The 6016-nt window shown below is 43.2% G+C and overlaps 1 pseudogene; it reads left to right on the forward strand.

Moving 5' to 3' along the window:
- The first annotated feature begins 453 nt into the window (after positions 1–453).
- On the forward strand, positions 454–3569 carry LOC102006883 (annotated as a pseudogene).
- The last annotated feature ends 2447 nt before the right edge of the window (positions 3570–6016 follow it).

The raw sequence follows: 6016 nt of genomic DNA on the forward strand, positions 1-6016 counted from the left end.
CTCCTTCAGCGACAGACCTAACTTGTGTTTGGAAAGATACTTCTAGAACCTTAGGAGATAGAAACTGGAGGAGTTTTGCAACAATCTAGGCAAGAAACAAAGGGGCTCACATCTAAGCCATTGCCATGAGGAAGTTCAGGGGTGAAAGTGGGGTGGCGTCTGTGGTCTCAGTGACTGCTTGAGATTGGGACCAGGAATTTTAGGGCAGGTTTGCTTGACGTGAAGCTTTGTGGCTTGAACTGAGTAGATGAGTTGGTGATTTTTTGTACCTTCATGGTATTTAACTCCTGGCAGTTTCTTGAAGTTATTCCTGGGTTGTTTGCACTTCAATATGAAAAAACTTCCAAAAGATAAGGGAGAAGGGGGGAGGGAGTGGATTGGATCAGTTGAGTTGGAGCCAGGAAGCCCAGGGCTAATGTTGACAGCAGGGTTGAGATTATTCTGGGTCACATAATGTCAGCTGAGCATAAAAAGCCAGCAAGTGTGGAAGATGAAGAATCTTTGCTTAACAACAAGGAGAAAGACTGTATTGAAAAGTGGTCATTGAGCAGCAAGAAAAAGCCAGAGGATCACAAGCTCACCGCCAAGAAAGAGGTTGGTAAGGTCCCTCAGGACAAAAAGAAGAAAATGGAAGAAAAGAGAAAAGAAAGACAAGCACTGAAAGAAGAAGAAAAGAAGAAGGAGAAGGAGAAAAAGAAGTCAAAGGAAGAATTGAAGAAGAGAAAGAGAAGGAGAAACTTGGAAAGGAAGAGAGAAAAAAGCAGGAAGAACAGGCAAAACATCAAGAAGAAGCTGCTTAGTTCAAAGAGAAAGAAGAATTCCTTCAGCTTCATCAAGAAGCTTGATAAAGACATCAGTTAAAAAAGGAACTTTATAACAAAACCCAAACACTCCAAAAAATCGACCAGAGGAAAATTTCTTTAGCCACCTGGACTCAAGTTTGAAGAAAAATACTGCTTTGTCAAGAAAATAAGAACGATTACAGAACAACAGGGAGACTCCTTGTCCCATGATTTAAATGGTGCAAATACATTGCTGAGGCCGTATCTTCCATCATGAAACCAAACTGACCCTCCCTGATGTGGACTGTGCTGTCATGGAAGTGACTCTGCTAACTCTGTCCTCTCACTTCTTCAGGTCTGGAGAAAACATCTGATGCAATGAAAGAGGAGAAAGCTCCTAATGCTATCAAGCCAAGGACTGATTGACGATTCATTGCAGAGTTGGTATCTTCACTGACAAGGAAGGTCTTCCCTTAATCTATGAACAACTAAAGAAGGTTATTACTGCTAATTAAGAATCCCACACTTGTGTTTCCACTGCCATTGTAGAGCTGCTATCACTGGACTGGTATCAAGGAGAGTAAAAAGTGCTGCAGAGAAGTTAGAGTTTTACTTCGAGTGAGAAAATTAGCCCAGAGAAATAATACTTCCTGAATGAAAGAGTATTTTACATCTTTGACCAAACACCTGAAACTGGAGAATACTGAGAGTTTCCACAGGAAACTCCAGAATACTGAGAGACAAAACAGGCATATTCTACATTCTAAAGGGGAACTAAGCGAAGATAGACAAAAACAGTATGACGAATTTGCTATGTCTTATCAGAAGCTGCTATCAAATTCTCAATCTTTATTAGAACTTTTGGATGAAAATATGTCAGATCTTCCTCAGGATAAACCAACACCAGAAGAATATGGGCTTGGAATTGGTATATTCACACTGAAAACCCTGGAGATTATGACTTGGAAGGTGGTATATAGGAAGATAAAGATGCTTGTACTTTTTATGAGAGCCTTATTGATTTCAAAGCTTTCATTCCAGCCATCTTGTTTAAAGACAGGGAAAAAAGTTGTCAGAACAAAGAGTCTGACAAAGAGGATTCCAAAGAGGCAAAGAAACCTATGGGATAATAAGGAGATATCAAGTCCTGATGAACTGGAACTTGAGTTGAAAATCTGGACATTAATGATGACACCTTGGAGTTAAAGGGTGGAGATGAAGCTGAAGTTCTTACAAAGACACTTTTTGATGAACAAGGACAAAAGGATGAAGAGGCCAGCACTGGGTCTCGTCTCAAGCTCATAGTAGGGATGTTCCTCCAGCAGCTGCCCAGCTGCTTCAACCAAGATCTGATAGAAAAAGCAGCAGTGGATTTTTGCAGAACGTGAACACAAAAGCAAACAGGAAGAAGTTTGTATGCACTCTCCTCATAATTTCTAGACAAAAGTTGAATTTGCTACCATCTCATGTAAGAATGATTGCTACATTGCATCCCTGCATGTCTAAGGTAGCAGAGGATCTTTGTTCCATGTTGGGGAGGGAATTTCAGATTTCATGTACAAAAAGGACCAGATCAATGTTGAAATAAAGAACAAAACTGGTCATTTTATTGGAGAACTAAGTTTAAGATGTTTATGATACATGGCTTGAAGATGCTTCTATCAGACTTTTCTCATCATCATATTGAAATAGCAATGTAGTATACTGGGGCAATGGATGGTTTCTTTTTAGGTCTCCAGAACTGTACCTGTGGACCAGTGTACTTTTGGAGCAAATAAGAAAGAAACTGGTAATGCTTCTTGACACAAGATACGTCACAAAGGCAGAAAATGCTTATTTCTACTGTGACCCACCTTCAGCTGAAAAGATAGTGAAAAAGAAACATCTCCTCCAGGAATATGTCTGGAAATGTTTGTATAATGATCTCTCTAAGGTCACTACTAAAAAGATTTTGAGACTGATATGAAAGTTGCCCTGGAAGGACCAAGAAGTGAAAGTCTATGTTATTAGTTGTATGATAGACATCAGGAATCTGAAATATAATAGCAACAACAACAACAAAAAGAAGAAGGAGGAGGAGGAGGCAGAGGAGGAAGAAGGAGAAGAAGTAACAGTCTGAAAATGAAAGAGAATTAAATGAACCAGAAGAAGAAAGCAGTTCTGATAATGGCAATGCTGAGGGAGAAGAGGAAGAAGAGGAGAATACAAATTATCTTACAGATTCCAAGAAGGAGAGTGAAACTCATGTGAGAATACTGAGGCAATGATTAAAGGAGGTGGACTAAGCCATGTACCTTGTATAGGTGAAGAGGACTTCACTTAAGCTCTGGATAAAATGATGCTGGAAAACCTTCAGCAATGAAGTGGTGAATATGCTGAAGTGCACCAGCTTGGTGTTGCTATCCTTTGCATCTCAAAAGCCGGCTGAGGGAAGGGCCTCCTCTTGATGGTGGGAAAAGAGAGGAAGCATCTGCAGAAACCATGCCACTTGTCATGCTAACAGGAAAAGGAAATCAATAGCAGTTGAAGATCCTTAACGTGCCTGTGTCATCCAACTTGCTGCAAATCACTGGAAACAACAACAGGCAGAGCAGGAGGATGAGAATGAAAAAGCTCACAGCAGACAGCAATGAATGGCAAGAACAAGATCAGCAAGAAATGCTGCAGTCTCCTGCTCGGTGCCCAGCTCCAGAAAACACCACTCCTGAGCGGTGGCTTTGTTACCAACATCCAAGGGGAGCCGCTAATGCAGACCTAATCTTTAAGACTGATGGAAGGAGACACTGATCTTGCAGCCTTGTCACTTCCTTAGGTCCTGTAGCTGATGTTGTGGAGAGTGGAGTTCTCCAGCAATTGAATGAGAGCTGTGGACACAGCTCAGCATGTTGGTCCAGAGAGTTGCAAATCTACACTGGGCACAGGCTGGGGCCATGGGGCAGAAACACCAGCCTCTGCTTACACCAACCAACCCAGGGCAGAAAAGGGCAGAAAAGCCTTTAGTCCAGGAAATCATGTGAGGGTTAACCTTCTCTTTAGAAGGGCAGTCAAGAAATGAGATGGTTCACTTGACTACAGAGCAGTTACACCACGAAGAATGCAGACGAGATGACTGAGCCAGAGAAGAAATGGCTGCGATGGTAATGCTATGGCAGAAATGAACTTGAGTGGTAAACTTGGTTTGAGTTAAAGTGTCTGGAATTGGACATTCCATTCTGGAAGAAGATACATTTGGGGGCTCTAGGACCACAGTAAGAAAGTATAGAGCAAGAAGTAAAATCTTCTTGTAAAAACTTACATGCAGAACAATAAAATGGCAAAAGATAACCAGATACCCAGATACCAGATAATTCTCCAGGAAGGTTTTTGTTTAGGAAATTGTTTCAAGAGGAACAAAGGATGAGGGAGTGTTATGGTTGATACATTGTGTCAACTTGGGGAGTCTAGAGGTTTGGCTAAGCGACTGAGCAGGAAGCCAGAGTTCTTACTTTGTATACAAGAGGAGGGCATAAAGATTATGTGAGAGCTACACGCCCCTTAGGTGGGGGTAGCTGTTTACAAAGGAAGGCAGAGAAAGAAGCTGCTTGCCCCCATTCCTCCGGTTTGCTCTGGCTGTTTGCTGTTCGGCTGCCATTCCCCCTTGCTCTTGTTGCTTTGCTGTCTTCTGCCTCGGAGCCAACCAAGTATGGACTGAAACCTCCACAAACTGTAAGCTAAATAAACCTTTCCTTCCTTCATTTTCGGCGTTGGGTATTTTGTCTCAGCAACGAGAGAAAAGTAACCAAGACAGGGAGAAAAATCCATTTTATCCATCTGTCAGTGATACAAATTTAGCACTTAGAGTGAAAGAAAAATGTGAAGATTGTTAGTATACAAAGGGCATTAAGTCAGGTGGCTTATAAAAGTCTGGTACCAGCCTAAGACAGGGATAGCATTGATACCATTGTGAAGTGGATTGATAACTGGTGGTCAACTTATAACCCCCAGCTAAACTGAGTCAGCATGGTGCTGGATGTGCGAGGCCCACCTGGGGACTGTTGCCAGCAGCATAAGAGGCAGAACTGGAGAAGGAGAAGGAGGCTGTTGGGAGCAGAAAGGCTAGGCTGCTGGGAACTGAAAAGGCTGTTGCAAGCTGGTAGAAGCTGTAAGGAGCTGTTGGTTCTTTTGGAGGGATTTGTCATGCTGGCTTTCCTGATGAACTTGGCTGTTTTCATCCTTCGAGGAGCTCGGGACCTTGTTGGCACCAAGAATAACTTCAGTTCACTTAGGGAAGGTGTGGTCCTCACTCTGAGCATTGCTTCCTGGCTCTGGAGGGGAAGAAGGTGCATTGCTCAGTCTCCTGGAGAAGCTTGCTGTGTTGGCTTTCCTGATGGGAACCCAGCTGTTTTCAAGATTGGAGGAGCTCGGGACCTCACTGTTGCTGAGGATGGCTGTGGTACATTTCAGGGGAGCTCTGGTTCTTACTTTGGGCATGGTTTCCTGGCTACAGTACAGACCCCTCAGCCTGCTAGAATGGATCCTTCATCCCTCTGGCACAGACTTCCTAGATTTCACCACTGACCTTTGGACCTTCACAGCATGAAACAGGCTTGCATGAGATACTGTTACAGGCTCTGGACCTCCAGTTGGATTCTTGAGAGGCATTGTTATGAGCTCTAGGTCTTAAGCTGGACTCATGGAAGACATTTCCATGGGATCCAGGCCCTCAGCTGGATTCCTTGGTCTTAGTGTGTGGACAGAGTTCCTGCACTCTTTTGTATATTGTTCTTTGGGTGACTATTATAAATAACCTTGCAAAATATGTGTCCTATACTATATTGTTCTCCCCTTGCAGAAATAAGCCCCAAAGCAACACACACTGTATCATTGAATTGTGCCAGTCAGCGTGTCACAGAAAACGAATGAAGCACAAGTATATCAGAATATTTTGTTGAGCTTCATGAGTTCATAGCCTCTGTCTCTGAACAAAATACAGAAACAAGTCCCAGTGCTCAGGGATGTGGGGCTCACATCCAGCTGCCAAAGGGCCTGAGCTACAATAAAAGTTTGTCTCCCAAGACTGATAAATGGAGCTTCTCTTTGAAGCTGGGTCTCTCTCTCTCTCTCTCTCTCTCTCTCTCTCTCTCTCTCTCTCTCTCTCTCTCTCTGGAAACAAAGGAAGAAAATGGCCCCAGAACTGCGCAGTGTGGGAGAAAGCACTGTGGGGGACCGTTCTTTGGTCCCAGCTCTGCTGTCTT

The sequence above is a fragment of the Chinchilla lanigera genome, unplaced genomic scaffold (genome assembly GCF_000276665.1).
Source record: "Chinchilla lanigera isolate Chin_1 unplaced genomic scaffold, ChiLan1.0 scaffold00062, whole genome shotgun sequence".
NCBI lineage: Eukaryota > Metazoa > Chordata > Mammalia > Rodentia > Chinchillidae > Chinchilla > Chinchilla lanigera.